Below are 17,253 nucleotides of genomic sequence, written 5' to 3'. Positions count from 1 at the left end.
GACAAAGGGTGGATGCAAGGGAGAGTGCAGGGAAGAGAAGCATATTGTCTCACAAATTTCACAAGAATCTCCTTTGCAAAATGTCCCATTTTCAAGGTCATTGGCCTCTCCTTGCAGAGAGAGCTAGAACAAAAAGCTGTAGACAAGAGTGAAAGAAATGGGGTGGAGGTGCAGAGGAGACACACAACTAAATTTCACTTTAAGCCTTCTGTGGCAATGGCATTCACAAATGCTTCAAAACCAGGCTCTGGAGCTGTGAGAAGTTCCTATCCAGATACTGAAGACCAATTTAGCTAAAAGAGTTGGTCTATAAAAAAGGAGAGCCAAAACTCCAGATTCAGCACTACCAGGGACCATGGAGTCCAGGGAGTTCCTAAATTGTTTCTGAAATGCTTTGCCTCCATCTATAGTAGAGGAGCAGTCACTGTATGACCTTAAGTGACAAAAGACTAATAGGGCCTTGAGTGAGAAAAGACAAAGCTTCTTCAAGTCCCCAGAAAAGTTAATGCATTGATTTGGTATAGTTTAGAGAGGCCCAGTGGGGCAAGCAGGGTGAAATGCAGATGTTCTTCCAAAGCTGCCTTGAATTGTAGTCAGCATCTGGGGAAAGGGTAAAATGACAGAAATCAGTGGGATGCTGCACTATCCCGATCAAAACCACATGAAAGCAGGAGACTATTTTTCAAAGAGGGAAATGCCAGAAGGGAAATGGAGTATCTGTAGCTGACATCACTCCCCATCAGGCTAAATTGATGGGTGGGAGAAGATATCAGCACCGACTTTAGTATCCCTGCTGCCTGATACACAACCAACCAAAGCAGCAGTCCGTAGCCCTCAAAGAGGAACAAGTTGTCTGATCCCATTGCACAGAGGAGATCAATGATAGGATATAACAGTGCTTGGGGAAGCACAGTAGCTCTGCCAGCCGAGCACAGCCTAAGGGAGCCATCTACCAACCCTTACAGCTCCTCCGGAATCCTCCCACAGACTTCTGCTACCACAAAATCTGGGAAGGCTTGAGTTCATTTTCTTTTTAATATTTTTTTTTCCCCAACATTTATAATTTTCCAGGGCACAACTTCGTCACACATTTTTCCAGCGTCTGTTTCTCAGAGCGCTCTGAGAATGAGGCAGAGGTCCTTTCTGACCCCATACCACACTTCCTCAGGTGCAGAGGGACAGCTTGCCTCCTGGAAGTTTCCATTTGCGGGGACATGGGGAAGAGACAAGGGGGCTGCAGCAGATTTGTCATACTGCAAGCAGAGAGACCTGCAGAGCTTGGGAGCAGGCTAAGTGGCATTTCTCCTCGGTTTCCCATTGCATTACTGGACTGATAATGCAGATAACATAATTGTTTGCAGAGACATGGCAAGTCAAAGCAGAGACATGATGGGTCGGATGCAGCCTTCAACTTAGGTCCACATCACCTCTCCTGACATCTAAGAGGAACATAGGTAACATAAAAGTTCAAGACAATTCAGATTGCTTGCTACAAGGATAACCTGGTGATGAAGGCATGCATTTTTTATTAGTGCAGTAATTTAGGACTGAAAAATTCTGTAGGCATTCATATACAAGATATGGACTGGAGAAACAGCTAGGACCACAGTCACAGACACAGAAGCTGGATGCACCTCCTTTTGTTTGCTGGTTGGAGGCAACGTCATCTCTCTAGGAGAGCTAAGGAAAGCTCTGAATCTGTCCCAGTGTTAATTTTATGATGTCTCAGCAGATCGATTAGGAGCTTATAGAAGGTCACTTGCATTTGGCCTTCTGTCACTCTCTACCTTCTTTTAATGTGGAGACATTAGCACTTCTTTTCTTCACCCTAGGCCTGTCTAGACTGTGAGTGCTTTGGGCAGGGATTATCTCATATGTACAGCACCTGGCACAGCAGAGCCCTGGAGCTTGCAGCTTCCAGGCTATTCAGAAATAGCTCCATGCTGGGTTCCCTTGCAAAACCAATCTTGGACCAGGCTGATCAGCATTAGGTTCATGCAAGACTCAGAGCCAGCTCTGATCCTGTGGTGAAAGGCATTCAGTTTGCCATGATTCTCAACCCAAACCAAGCATATCTTTGGCAATTGTGGGTCTGAATGTTTGCACTGTTCAACCCTGACTCATCCCATGGAACAAGAGGAGCAGCAGGAGGAGAACCCACAAGCCCTGATGATGGAATAAAGTTTAGAGTTAAAAGGAATAAAGGCTTGTGGAAATCCCTAAGAACTAAACCACACTATCTTCAGCCTCCTGCTTTTGTAATTGTGTCAAGTCTGGATGGAAGAGAGAGACACCACTGTTGTCACCCAAAGAGATGTCAGGTTTTATTTAGGCTGATTTTAATATACTCCTGATCCAAGGCTTCTAGTGCCTTATATTTCACTTAGAAATAATATAAATCTCCTGTTTGTCTCTTTGTGATGTGGTGAAACAAATCGTTTTAAGGACTATGGGACAAAGTAGAATGACCACTTTGAGAGCATTAATACTCCTGGTGAAGGACATATCTACACTTGTATGAGGGGAAAAAAAAAGCTAAATAGATAAAGATAACTTGGGTGAGTCATAAAGCTCCATAAGAGAAAGAGGGGGTTTGCATTGAAGTTGCACTATGAATCCCAGCAAAAACCTCCACGCACATACTTTTTAGTTTTGGGGGTTTGTTTTGAAGCAATGTTTAGTCATTCCTTAAGGGTTAGAGTGCCCTTTTCTATACTCTCCAGGGTGGACCAACCACAAGCATGGTATACTGGGAGTTCCTAATTAACAGTGTCCAATGACCAACCAAACCTTGGATATTCTCAGGAAATCCCAAATTTTAAAAAATATTTTAAAAAATTTTTTAAAATCCTTGTTAATATAGGTGGTAGAAGATGCACAGGAATATGATGAGATGCCAGACACTTGATGTCTGCAGTCAGACAGGGTCCACTACAGCTTACCTCTGATTTGCAGCTAGCACCTCCTGACCTGCGTCTTTACGACATGTTGCCCATCACCACAGGTTATGGAATTGGGTCTCATGTCAAATATTAGCTTCTCCAACTTCTGGGTGCTCACGTTGAGGGTAAAGTTGGGATTCACATTGTGTAACAGTCTAGAAGTCAAGCAGGATTATATCATACTTCTATGCATCAAGGCTCCTTCTATAGCAGATTTGCAGAAAGAAATCTCCAGAGAGTCATTAGGCATTAAAGAAGAAAATATTTGGGAAGAATATTTTTATTTTAAAAAAAGGAGAAAGGCATATATTCCCAGCTGCCAGATAACTGCACAAAACAGTACTGGAAGGAACATGAAGATTTGCAACATCCCTATTCTGCAAAGATTCTAAGTATCTAAGCCATCTCTGACAAATGATCAATAAAATTAATCTTAAAAACTTCCACTTTGGGAGATTCCACAGCCTCCTTCCGACATTGGAAACTCGGACTCCAATATCCCCAATGTTTTATCTCCTCATGCCTCACCTACAGCTTCCTTTCTGTAATGTAACCCTGACTTCTTGCCCTGGCCATCACAGATAGGGAAAAGAGGGAGAAGTGTTGACCTTGTTGCAGTGGAAAAATTAGCTTTTCCATCAGAAACCAGTGTGGCAGAATTTTCTGCCGTGGAGTTATGCCAATTTACAATCTAAAGAGAAAGTCTTAGAAAACTATTCCACCAAGAAATTCTAGAGTTGAATTTAGCCCATATATAACCCATCCTCAGCTCTAGCTGAACTTGTGTTAATCTCTTCTGTCCCTGGAGCCCTTTAGCCAGCATTCTTTTGTGTTTGTTTAATTGACTCATCCTCAGGGAACAAAAGTTCAAATTACAAGTACAAAGGGTTTTGTGAGCAGGAACCAGCTCTGAAAAGCCCACAGAATTAAAATGTGAGTTGCTTGCAAAATGTCAGACTCTGTGAGGTTCACCCACTTCTAACAGAGTTGTATCCCTCTTGCTATGCTCCTGCACAGGCACTGAATGAAGTTCCTGGAAGCAGGGCATATCTCCTGGGTAATACAGTTTTCTCAGTGTCGGATGGATGTCTGGCTGGGTTTTTCAGTTTTCCCTGTCTGTGGGTATTCAGGGGCATATCACCCTCTGGCTCATCTTTGGTTATAGTCCTGATTCTATGTCCCCCAGCTTTCCTCATTTTTTAGATCCCTTCCCGTATTTATAGGAAAAGGGAGTAAAACCTGTTGTGGAGTCATTCCAAACCTCCAAGGGGAAATGCCACTTCATTGATCATCTAGTTATAACAACACTCCGGGCCTGCAGATGGTGTGTCTCCAGAAAGGACAAAAAATGCAACAGAATGATGGATCACTTCTGTAGGCAACCAACGTCTTTTCTCTAATGGGTTTAAAACAGAAGTTTTCAGTCCGTGCACACCTACCAAACAGGTCAACCATCCATGCCACTAAGGACCATTAAAGTCTTTCATGGATCCTGGTAACAGCTGCAGAGAAGCTGCTCACTTGCAGGGCATCACACATTTAGGAGGATGATGGAAGTGTTCTTGCTCTTGCTCTTGTTCTTGTTGGGGCCTCACGGCTTGCGCTCACCACAAGCACCAAAAGCTTGTGCTTGCCCAATCACTGCTGCAGTTAGCAGCTTCTGCAAAGAGGCAAGGTAGTGAATGGGCTAACTGAATGTCTGGCTATGACTGTGTTGCCTTAGGTACATGCTCCAAGGAGCAAGGAAACCAAGCATCAAGGAGCAATCTGAACCAATTCTGCTAAGAACAAACCTCTTCTAGAGCAAACTTGATGCACCCACCCTGAGCCGCACTTGAACCAGACCCTTACTCAGAACACATCAATGTTGTTGGCACAGAGTGAGACCCTGGGATGAGTTTTAACCCTTGGGTTGTGCCTGTGTTTCATCTCAGAAGGACCTGCAGAAGAGTGTGAATGGATGTGAATGCATTGCTGACATTTAGGGAGATGCAACCTATGCACAACACCTGAGATGGGCTAGACCAACAGAGTAGATATTCACTTTCTTTCCTAGGCCAAATGGGAATACCCTTGGAGACAGGGGAAGAGATGAATTTACATCATAGCAATCTGTACTGTCTGTGCCCTAGAAGTTAGTGAGGCATCTCCATGTCCTCAAACACCTGCCATCTAAGACACCAAAGTCAATGCTAAACATAAATAATAATAATGCAATAAATGGAGGCACTTCAGTCCAGATGCAAAAGAGAATATTGCTGTGTGCTATCTCACTGGTTGGTACTATCAGTGAATGATTTAACTTGACAGGTCACCCTCTAATGACCTGCTCTCCCATGGCTCTCCAAAAACCATATGGTAAGCGGGAACAACTTCTGGGCCAGTGCTCCTTTAGCTTAAGAAATCTCCCTCGCTTGATTCCTTGCAGTGAAACAGAGTTAAATTGGGACCCATGCTGGGGAGCTGCCTAATCAGATCTATAATAAGGAAGAACTGACCTTGAACCATATTTCCATTGTGCTGGAACTGTTGTGGCATTGAGAGAGGTAAAATACCCTTTCACTACCTCCACACCTGTCTCTGAGACCTCATGGTAGGAGGTCTTCTGGTTTCAGGGCGTTCCTGGCATGGTCACAAATGCTGGCAGAGATGCACATTGTGAAGCCACCCTTGAGTAACGTGCTAAGGACCCCTGAAGGGACACTTGCTCCTTGGTGACTCTCTTTGACATCAGTTAAGAAGGAGGAAATGATAGATTATTAACCGTTCCACAAACCGGAGGTCATTTGTGGTTCATGCTTTGGCAGGCTCTGGATATCATAGGACCAGCTTTCTCGCTTGCTTGCTCACTTCTGATTTATGTGTTTACTATTGAAATGAATTACGATCGTTGAACCTTGACCCTTCATTATCCAATATCTGAATCAGGACCTTGAGGAAAAAACATTAGGACAGTAAAGTCTCTGAAGTCTCCTACCACCCTCAGCTGAAATTATCAAAAAGGAGATATTTCAAGGAGGTTAAATTTGTGATATGGCAGTTAACCACGTTAAATACAAAGATCTAAAATCTCTTCAGAGAGTGCCTGAGCTACAGAGAATATTCAGGGAAAGCATCATTAAATGCTTGCCCTGTTTTTATATTCTTTCTTAGGCATTTGCCACAGGCCACCAATAGAGCGAAGACATTAAGTGAGATGGACCATCAGTCTGACTGGTCCAGTGTTGTTCTTACGATCACTGAAGAATGGAATGAGATTTCCAAGTAAGCTTTCAAACAACCATTGGGAATCAGACTCCAGTTACTTCCAGTAGCTGTTGTTTTGTTGTGCTGGATGTGCTCCACTCCTCAGAACAAATGCTGGCTGGCTGGTACCCCGAAAATTGTCCGCAGACCTTCTGATCCCTGGGCTGATGTGTGAAGTGATATGCTTAGCAAATATGTGATTAGATCATGCTCTGATATCTTTTATAGATACAGAAAAAAAAAACATTTCTTACAATCAGCAAGGAACAGAGAAAGATCAAGGGAAAATAAGGCAAAAAGGCATTTCATGCAAAAGTGCAATAATAGGAATGTTCCCGACAGCTCATTTGCAGGGCTTTGGTCACACTGATGCTGTCTTTTCTCTCTTCAGACTGCTCCATAGCCTTACAGAATTTATTGGAAAGTATTGTTTCTTGAAATTCCTTTCCTGGTATTCACTGTAAATTAGCTCTTTTCTTAATTGTCTCCCATTACTTTTTTCCCTTTCTCCCAGTCCTGATCCATTTCTTCACTGCTGCCAACTCTTGCAATAGTACCGTAAGTCTTGCAATATTTAGTGTTTTACTGTAATCCCTAGCATCTGGAAGCAAGTGGTTGTGCAAGGATTCCAGCTTTCATTACAGAAGTCTTTAGGTCTTGGAGTTGCTTAGAAAAGCTTGAAAATATGACCTGAGTGTACTGTAAAGACAAAAAAAAAAAAAAAGAAGAAAGGTAAAATCACCAAAAAAGCCAAGCTACAAGGAAATGTATATACAGGAGTGAAAATAAAGATTACATTAATTTCAGGGTAAAGAGTCATTCACAAGTTCGAATATTTTGGATTGATGATATTGGTGTTTAAAACCAAGCCTATAGGATACAGATACATTCCAGTACACAACAGTTGAGTACACAACAAGGAGAAACCAGACTGTTTTCCACATTCACTGAGGGCAGAAGGAAAAGGCACCAGTCTAAATTGCATTAGACAGCTGAGGAAAAATATCTTGTAACCATAAGAAAGGTTAAAAAATTAGGACATTGGTCTGAGAGGGTGGACTCCCATTCTCATGAGATCCTTAAGAGTTGGTAGATACACATCCATCCGAAATGGATTTGGGAGGACCGTGGGTGGAGCAAGCTAGGAGCTGAGGAAAGATGGGAGAGGAATGGCTGTATGACATCTGAAGGCCACTGCCAGCCCTCTGCACTAGGATTTTCCAGTCTCCTCTCATCCAACTTCTTCTTACATAGTTCTCTAACTTCACCCTCACCACGATGAACAGCTAGGGATGGGGAGGTGAGGTAGTGTGGTTGGAGTGATGTACTTAACTTCCAGACTCCTTGTAAGGACAAAGTCACATAGCTCAAAGCCTTTATTGCTCACTACTAAAAGTGACAATGACGATGATCCCTGAGTTTTTGGAAACCTGACAACAGAAAATAGATTCAACAGGGAAAGCAGTAGCTTCATGCAGTTTCAGGGCAGGGGCTCAAGTCAGCATGTAGGTTTATAAAGGCCTGAAAGATTGAACGGGATCCTGTCTTGTTCTGAGAGCATCCAGAAGAAGGTCTTCAGTAGGGAAGTAGGTAGGTACCTGCACTCCATGCACAGAAAGGGTTACTGCTGACCTGTTTCTGTTTACCTGTTTCTGCCATAACTAAGAATTAGGAGGTGGGATAGGGAGGGTCTGTCCCAGTCCAGTGAATCTACCCCTTTTTTTTGCAGGACCCTGCTTCATACAAGTCATTTATAAATAACATAGGTTGCTTGCCCTTCACTCTGCCCCAACACAGAGGCTTTCCAAGATCTCGCATCACTAGCACTTTAACCGTCTGATTTCCAGCCTGACTTCTATCTGTGGCCAGTTTCCCATCCCTTTGTTCCTGTGCCAACACTGGCCTTTAGCTTTAATAGCTGTCTCCCCACTTTGGTGTATTACTCCCAGATGTATTTCTAGTCACCAGTTACATCCCTTCTTAGCCTTTATTTGTTAAGCTAACCAGGCCAAGCGACTCTAGATCCCTCTCATCACACCAGCTCTCTGCTTACCGATTACCTTAGCAGCCTTTTTCTGCACCAGCTTCAGTAACTGTCTCATCAGCATTAGTTACCTTGCTGCAGACCTCAGGAATGAAACTGTGATCTTGACTTTCTCCTTTGAATTGTGCTATATCTTTCCTCTGACCACAGTGGGAGCAGCTGGGTACTCATCACATCTCAAAAAAGGTATTGTAGAAGTCCTAAACAACAAAAGCCATAAATCAAGAGTGGGGCTGCAAAGCCTATCATCTTGACAGTGACTTTCATTTAAATGGGGCCTTCAAATGCTGCAATCTTAAGAGATGATTTATGTGATGATAGAAACTTGCATATTGTAATTAATCAGGAGCCGCTTAAGGAAGGATTCAACTCACCTGACTGTATCCATCTAAAAGTTAGTCATATTGTCTAAACTAGTCATCTGCTGCCCTGAAAAGCCACTGGAAAGAGGCTGGCATCTCCAGAGAGTGGGTCAACAAGCTGGTTTTCAATAGTATTTTGGGATAGGAGTAATCACACCCCAAGGAGACAGTCCTCTCTCACTGGCTTTCACAGGAGCCTGGATGACCACATCCAACCAGATACCTAATTGTTCAGGGAGCTACCAAGCCTTGAGATAAACTCTGGCTTAAAACACAATGGAGAGTTAGAGCCCCAAACTGGCATTAAATATAGCTGACTGCTGCTTAGTAAAACTCTGCTGAAACCTGGCAGAAAAAGCCAGCTGCAGATGTACAGTCGCTCATATTGACTCTGGATGGGAGTTGCATGTTGGAAGTTCACAAAAGGTTTCATTTGTTTCTGAGTCTGTTCTATAAGACTGAAATGAGATCAAGTAAAGCAAGCAATAAGTAAAAGATTTTAACAGTTACGTACTACATGTATTGACTGAACTAACTTAAGTTTGTGTTCAGCTCAGTACAAATAGGTCCTGGTTTACATCTAAGACTCCTCAGGGATATTGTAGTTAAAAATAATGAATGAATACATGTCAAGAATATGGACAAAGTTCTCCTGTATCTTGTAATCTCTAGCTTCTGATTGACATAGCAGGCATTTTGTTATTAATTTATATACTCTGCTTTCCCATAAAAGACAATAGCCACAGAGAAAATTCAACAACAATGATGACAACCCCATAAAATTCTGAGAGAAGATGGGATTGTGCTGTTCTGCTCGCAGGGATTAGAGGGTAAGGGAATTCTCTGGCATTGACTTCATGCCAAGTAGTTCAGGACCTTTTTATCCACCTCATTGGATTATCCACAGGAAGTCTTCTGACTCATTAACTCCATTGAGAAGGTCAAATAGGATTTTCAGCAACCTTAACCTCTCCTCAGCAAGTGGTTATGGGCTGCAGAGATCGCCTTGATTTCTGTCACAGTGCAACAATCTCTGAAAAGACATTGTGGAAAACTTTCTATTTTTACTTTATTTTATGCGTGGTTGGCACAAAATGGTCACTGAATATGAGGACACAGAGGCCTGTGGATTTTCATCCTTTTTCAGGGATATTTTAGGACTGCGATGGGTTTCTCACTTTAAGTTCTGATATGAACTTATCTAGCATGGGGACTGTCAGGAGGATGGGAAACATGACAAAGATATAGTCATAAGTTCGTAAAGAAAGGTGGGAGAGGTCAGGTTATAAGAAGCACCTCAAAGAATGAGACATCCCCTTAGATCTGAGTAGGTTTAATTAATTTCCTTCATTTAATGAAAATTACTTATCTTGAAGGTGTAAGCTTCTAATCTACACCTAGAGATAACATGACAGTGCTCTTGTTAACTGCTGTGGAGATAAGATCATAACCTACAAAAAAATTGGAGATGGGCACCCGGGGTAACCTTGAGAATTGGGCTACAGCTGAGAAATTAATCTGCTGAGGTGGGCATGTCTTTGAATGGTTGACAAGCACTGACTGGGAGATGCTGGCCCAAGCCCAGGGCAGGCAGCAGACAAAAACTGCACAGTATGGCTCACTGCTGGCCATTACGTCAGCCAGCGCACAGGCTCTATTTTGTTTATGAGTGTGGCTGTAGCCCATGTGTGGGGGCAGAAAGACACGCATCCTCTCCCCGACACATTTCTAAACAGCTAAACGAACGGAACGTGAGCATTCTGACTCAGTAACATCTTAAGCAGCTGTGGTTTGTTACTTATTTCTGCGCTGTCTGGTTTGCGTTCGCACCTTGGGAATTAGTGCCTATTTGCTGGTTCAGATCAGACTGGAGAACTTTAAGGTCTGCTATCACTTAATCAGATGTTTTGGTATCAGATTCCTGCTAACCTTAAAAAAACATTGGAACTGGGTATGGATTTTATGGTACTTCTGCGCTGTGGAAATCACCTTCTTAGTGCTGTACTGCAACTTAAGGGACAGTGGACAGAATGTCCTTTGAACACAGATGACCCTAAAAGATGTTCATTTAAGGGAGCTTGGGAATTGCTTCAGCTCCGCATTCAGCTAGGTCTTTTATGAACTGTGTGTAGTAGCGGTTTATACATAGAGAGAAGTTCATGAAGTGAGTCTCTGCTTGGCAAAGGAGAAAAAAAGTTTCCTGAGACTTATGGGATATAAGCACAGAAGCAGCAAAGAAAAAGATGGTGCTTTACCTTAGGAAAGAGCAGCTATCACCCTGTTACAGAAACACCAATCCAAGAGAAGTGAGAAAGTGAGAGAGCATGCTAAAAACACCATGAAGGCAATTCAGTTGCAAAAAAAACCCATACCCCACCTTCAAAGGCAGAGACACAGACAGCTCATGTTCTGCGTATAAAAAGGAAGGTGGGGAGAGACATTGCACAAGGAGCATCATGTGAGGAAAATACAGGCATGAAAATGTTCTGTAACCTGGAAGGAAAAGGTAGGAGGAGAAGCAAAACAGGGCAGCTGAGCTGGGAAAACTCGAATGAGAAGTGAGAGAAGTTTGCTGTGGGAGCTCTTTTCCGTGGGACAGGGATGGAGTCTTTGTTAGGAACAGCTCCTTGAATCTGGATATCTTTTTGCAGGAGATAGCTGTGCACTAGTTATAAAGATTGATGCAGGGATGTTGGGGTGAAACTGAGAGTTTCTGACAACAAGCGACCATCTAAGTGATCTAACTGATCTTTTTTAACTTAATTCTAAGACTTTTAGCCTGTACATAGCACTGGGAGGGTGCAAACTGCTGCGTTGCAGAGTTGCTTGGACCTCACACAAAATCAGCCAGCGCCCAAAGGAGTCAGACATGTGCTTGTCTCTGGGGGAAGAGATACTGGAAGCAGGAAAAAGCATATTTAATTGCACTTCTTGACACTCTATTGATCACGGCCCCTCTTCTCCTGTTGAGGGATTTATCACTCCCTGGAGGATTAGGCTGATCATTCTGACTGTCCTTGTATGCCACCAAAATGCAAAGCTGGAGGATTCGGACAATGCAGAGGTTGCAGGAAAACCATGGAAGGAAACATGCCCCAGAGTGCAGCTGCAAAAAATGGGCTGAAGATGCCAAGAGCAGCCTTGCTGGGTGAGAGGTGCCACCCCTCTAGCACAGTCCCCTCTCTCTGGCCAAGAACCAGGGTCTAGGAAGGGCTCATGCAAATGTCTGAACATGCCTCAGGGATTTTGCAGGGGGCTGGAGCAACCTCAGGGTGGTTTGCCCAGAAGAAAGGCACTGCATGGTGGGTAGTAGCTGGCACACTGTAAATCTCCACTAATTCAGTAGTACCCTATGCACAGACTTGAAAAAAACCTAGATCAAAATGTGCTCAGTGAAGGCCTGTATCTAGCAGCATTTATCAGGACTACGCTTTTACAGAAAAAAAAAAAAAAAAAGGAGAAAAATCAATAAAAGCCTCTGTTGGTTTTTTGCATAACAAACCGGGGAAATCTATGGCTTGAACTGGAAGAAAAGGACAAAACCTGCCGCAGATAGAGAACTGATGTCAGCTGTCATCCTCCTTTAGAAAAGCCCAGGACAATGGCACTGAATTAGGACAAGCCTGAAAGACATCCCGGTACTGGGAGCTTGGGTGTCCTGCCTGAAAGGGCCGGAGGGCCAGTCATTATCTGCAAAGTGAGGTCTTCTTTGTTAACCCTGTCACCACTCCTCCACCCACACCGCTCGGCCCCATATTCCTGGTGGCCAAGAAAACAAAACCCACTCCTGCCGCACTGGGAGGAGAGCAAGGCAAGAAAAGAAAGCAGAGGGAGGGCTGGGAGAGAGGGGGAGCGAGAGAAACTCATCTTGAATGCGCTATCAGATAAGGACTGTTGAAATAAGCCTTTTTCTTCCTTTTTTTTTCTTTCCGTAGCTCCCTCTGCAAGCAGCAGCAATGGGAGGAAATAGATAATTAAAGGGCCTTTTAAAATGGCCCCACTGTTGTCCCAGGGCTGAGAAGGTGCGCTGGCAGGACAAGCGAAATACCCAGCAAAGCAGACCTTTATCTCTTCCTAATGACTTGCAATGAAAAGGGTTTTTTTCCTTAGGCCCTGGGCTCAGCCTCCTACCCTGGGAAGATTTCATTCTCAAGGCCAGGAGAATAAGTCCTCTTGTCCACTTGCAGGCTGCGGATAAATGGACAGCACTGTTGTGGCTGGGTTTTGTGCCTCCACCGCCCCAAACGTCCTGGGCTGTTAATGAAAGGGGAGAAGCTGGAGGAATTGATCTCAGGCGCAAATGTTTCCTTTCACCTGTCCCTCCCTTCCCACCCTGTCTTATGAAGATTTCTCTCTTTTTTGTGTTCTTGCGGGATACAAAGGGGTCCCAATCTTTCGCCCTTTCTGTCCTTGCTCCCTCCTGAAGGATCTTGCTGTGAGCTGACCCGAGGTGCTCCCAAATCCCAACCCACCTTGGTGTAGCTGAAGTGGGGTGCACCCCGTCCCACACTGGTACAGGTTTGGATCTCATTGCTTGGCTCAGGTCATCAGAAACATTTCTGTCCATGCCACTGGTTCCGTCCTGTACTCTGGGCAAGTCCTTCCCCTCCTCAACACCCCGTGCCTCAGTTTCCCCATTCATAGATGGGACAATGACCTCTTTCCTGACCACAAGGGGGTTCTTTGATCCACTGAGACAGAGGCAATGAGTAAAATCTGCCCTTTCAGCCAACTGAGAGCAGAGACTTGGGAAGGAGATGAGCTATTCCCACCAACAGAGGCAACCAGCTGCTACACAGCCAACAGCTCTGTCCCCAGCCGTACCCCATGAAGGAGATGTCACCAATACTACCGCACAGTGCACAGTGCTGGCTCCACGGTCCACAGCTCCACAAACCTAGGAGCGGATACAGTTTGTCTGCAAAAGTCTAAATTTACAGTCTAAATAAAACAACAGAGAGTCCAGAATGATCCAGCTATTTATAAAAGCACAAGCATTTTTTTTATCTCCCTATTCACAGGGGCAGAGATTCTTACTCATGTCCTTTAATATTATTTGCTTATTTTATTGAATGTCTGTGTAACTTTTGAAGGAGGACTAGCAGCCAGATTGTCCTGCATTGCACTGCTACCTGATGCCCAGGGGAAGAAGAGATGGTAGATAGAAAAAGTTCTTAGCTTGCTGGCCAAGAACATTTTATAGTGTTATAAATTTTTTGCTGCTGCTGTTGTACTTACTAGTAGTTTACTTCAGCCCAGGCACTGCTCAGGAGCGGATCCCTGAATGCGTCTGCCAGCTTTGTGGAAATGTGAAAGTGAATTGTTTGCGATCTTTTCTGCTGGCTGTTCTCTGGTGCTCTGCATCAGATCCTGCAACAGCCTGACAGCCACAGGTTAAGCAAGACCGCGCCAGACTTTGCTTGCTAGTCGCCCTGAAGTCCGTACCATCTGCAAACACTTATACCTCATCCCAAGAGATGTGCCAGGCAGACGACAGGCTCTGTTCCCACTCACCCTACTTCTCCCTACTATATTTTTGAAACTTCCCCCGGCGTTTGTGCCTCATGTGAGGCGCACAGACCCGCATTGCCCTGCTCTTCCAGCCTCTGGTGCACTTTCTTTCCCAACTGTGTTAGGGGAATTATTCGGGCCTCCATTTCTGTTCCTCATCCCATCTCTGTAAGTCTCTGCACAACTTTCCCCTTTCTCTTTGCCTCCACTTTCTGCTCTGGCATGGGGTAAAAGGACAGTCCTACCTGAACAAAAGGGGTGTTAGTCCCATGGAAACTCAACCTGTGCCTGGTGCAGCCTTTGACGCCCTTGCAAAGTGCCAGCAGATTCCAGCGACAGTGCGCAGCACCTCTCCTTGCCCTGAGGTCAATGATGCTAGTGAGGCCAGCACCGTGCAGAAGTACACCATCCTGAGCGAGGCCAGCACCGTGCAGAAGTGCAACGTCTTGCAAATCAAGGGAAGCCTCACCCCTGCAGGGGAAGAGACTGGGGCAGACGGTGGGAAGGAGAAACAGGCAGAGTCTGGGAAGAAAACTCACGAATCTTGCCAAACATTTGAGGTAGAGGAGGGAAAGGATGAGGGGAACAAAAGGGCGGTGTTGTCTGAGACTCTAATTAATGTAAAAACACAGTTCACTTGGGCTAAGACAGATCTTTTTACTGAGTGGAGACAGTTTTTATCTGCCCTTTGCAGCCCTGGCTATTCTTCCCCTTGGCATCTGGTTACCTATTTAGCACACTGGTGTGCACGCATTCACACACCCCTGGCCAGCCCGTGCAGAGTCCAGCCTGCTGGAGGTAGCTGTGGGTTTGTTGTGATGTTAATTACCCTTCTCACAATATGCAACAATTTCCTGGGTACCTTCAGAAATCCCTTGCACAGCGGTGTTTAGTTTACGAAAGCATCGTCTGAAAATGGGAATGGGAAGAGACACGGTAGTTTTGATTTTGCACTCTTGATTTTGTACTCGGTGCCCTGAACACCAGCAAGGCACAAGAGAGTTGAGAATCAGCTTACAAATGAAGGAAGAGATTATTTTCAGGCTCATTTTGTTGTAAAGGTGGAATTCAGTTGCCCAAGCAGAGAGCTAACACCAGAAGGGTACAGATCTCCTGCACATCATGTATGTTGGTCCCATGCAAATCTGCCCAATAACCCAGAGCATCTAAAACTAGCCACCTTCATTTAGGCTTTTGCGTTCAAGGATACATCTCTAGGAAGAGATGAATCACCCCCTCAAATTTCCCTTCTTCTCCCTCAAAAGCAAAGTAATCCCAAAGACACTCAGAAGACTCCTCTGATCCTCCCTAGGTTAGTTCAACCTCACCCCAGGGGTTATTCTCAGCATTGTGTGTCCTGTTTGATGGGCAGAATTACACCGAACAGCTTATGTGTATCTAAAACACACGTCCCACTGTAGCCTCAGTGCTAGGTCTTTTTGGAGGCTGGTTCAGGATGGTTTCTCCCTTATTACTGGTGGGTCCCTTGTACCTCCTGGATCATGAATGAAGGCCTTGTGGTGGGCTCCATGCTGCAGTTCTACAATTTTTTGCCAGGCCCAGGTATAAAATAAAAACTCCTTCAAAATCTGATCATCCATCTCTATTTGTCATGGAGCACAGCTGCAAAACTGTTTGGAGATATCTGTTTTATGGTTTATCATTTTTCTTTTGCTAACCTCCCCATGTTCAGCTCGAATTAAGTTACTTGTGTCTTTCTTCTCCTTGCATGATAATCCTTTTCCCATGTCTCCCTTTACTAATGCACCTTCTACCATGCAAGAGCCAGCCATCTTCTTTCTCTGTACCATTTCTACTTAAACTCAGAGGAGTTCTTCTCATCTCGCATTTGCCTTTGAAGTTTACTACTCCTGTTTCACACTGGAAAGAGGGTGCACCTCAGGATGCACCTGCAAGCTCTTCAGTGTCCATCCAGTTGTTCCAGCTGTTGAAGCAGAAGGAGTCGCCTTTACCTTCAAACCTTCTCCTGCCTACGTGAGTGATGTATGTGAAAGACGCATTGCCTTGCAGAAGGTCTGGGGTCTTCTGGAGAGGGCATCAAGTGAAAGCTTGTGTTTCGAGCTGTTCCTCTGAGCCTGGACCACTGTGTGACGCAGGGAAAGCCACCCCATCCCATTTCATCTCTGTCCACACCTTCTGCTCTGTTTACTCATCCTTCTTTAATCCCAACTGCAGGTCCTGATTCACACTGAGATGCTGACCGTGGGTGGGAACTCAGACTTACCATTACCATTAAAACAGGTGGAAGCTGATGTGCCTTACATGTACTGTGCATAGTGAGCAAGAGAGAAAAACAGTGTGTGGGGAATTTGTGTTGTATGAAAAACTAAACCAGACACCCAAAATCTGCAGGTTCACTACCTGCCTCTCTGTACTTGTTTCGAACTCAGCAAATATAATAGTCACAACAGCAAATAAGTTGTAATCTGCAGGGCTAGACAAGGTCAGGAACATTTTGGTGAAATGTTCTTTTCAGCCTTATTTTTATTGCAATCAAAATGACTAAAAATAAGTGGGATGACATCCACAGTATTTTTATTCAGATCTAAATAATTGAAACACATGGATAAAAGTTATGTGTTTTATTTTCTTTCATGTGGAATTTGCTCTGCCTTCCAAACACAAAAAAATTATATGTGTGTGTGTGCGCGCGTGTGTGCATGTGTCTGAATACGCAACAGTCATATTTATATTCTGTGTTTTAGTTATTAAAAACAAAGTTTCAGTCGAAACAAAACATGTGCTGGACCAGCCAGTAATTGTTATTTATTTAGCCAGATGTCACCTCTTGGCGAATAGCTATGCGCTTTGGGTTTTAGTCATAAAAAATAATACATTAAAACTGTGGAATGTTCCCCAAAGTGGAAACTCTGGATAGACGGACATTGCTGAGGAAGGGAGGCGAGGGAAGCTGTTCGAGCCCTGGACCCCTCCCTGTCCACACTGCTTCACCCGTGTCTTGCTTGCTGGCTCTGTTTCGGACCACCCCAACTTGCTCCCTCAGAGACGTGGTTGTGGGGATAACTCAATCCTGTGATCCCACCCCGTAGCCTGGAAGGGTGAGATTGCACCCAGATGGGCTCTGGTAACCCCACGCACTGCTCCAAACCTAGTCTGGAAGGCTTTG

The sequence above is a fragment of the Aquila chrysaetos genome, chromosome 1 (genome assembly GCF_900496995.4).
Source record: "Aquila chrysaetos chrysaetos chromosome 1, bAquChr1.4, whole genome shotgun sequence".
Lineage (NCBI taxonomy): Eukaryota > Metazoa > Chordata > Aves > Accipitriformes > Accipitridae > Aquila > Aquila chrysaetos.
This window is presented reverse-complemented; position numbering follows the sequence as displayed.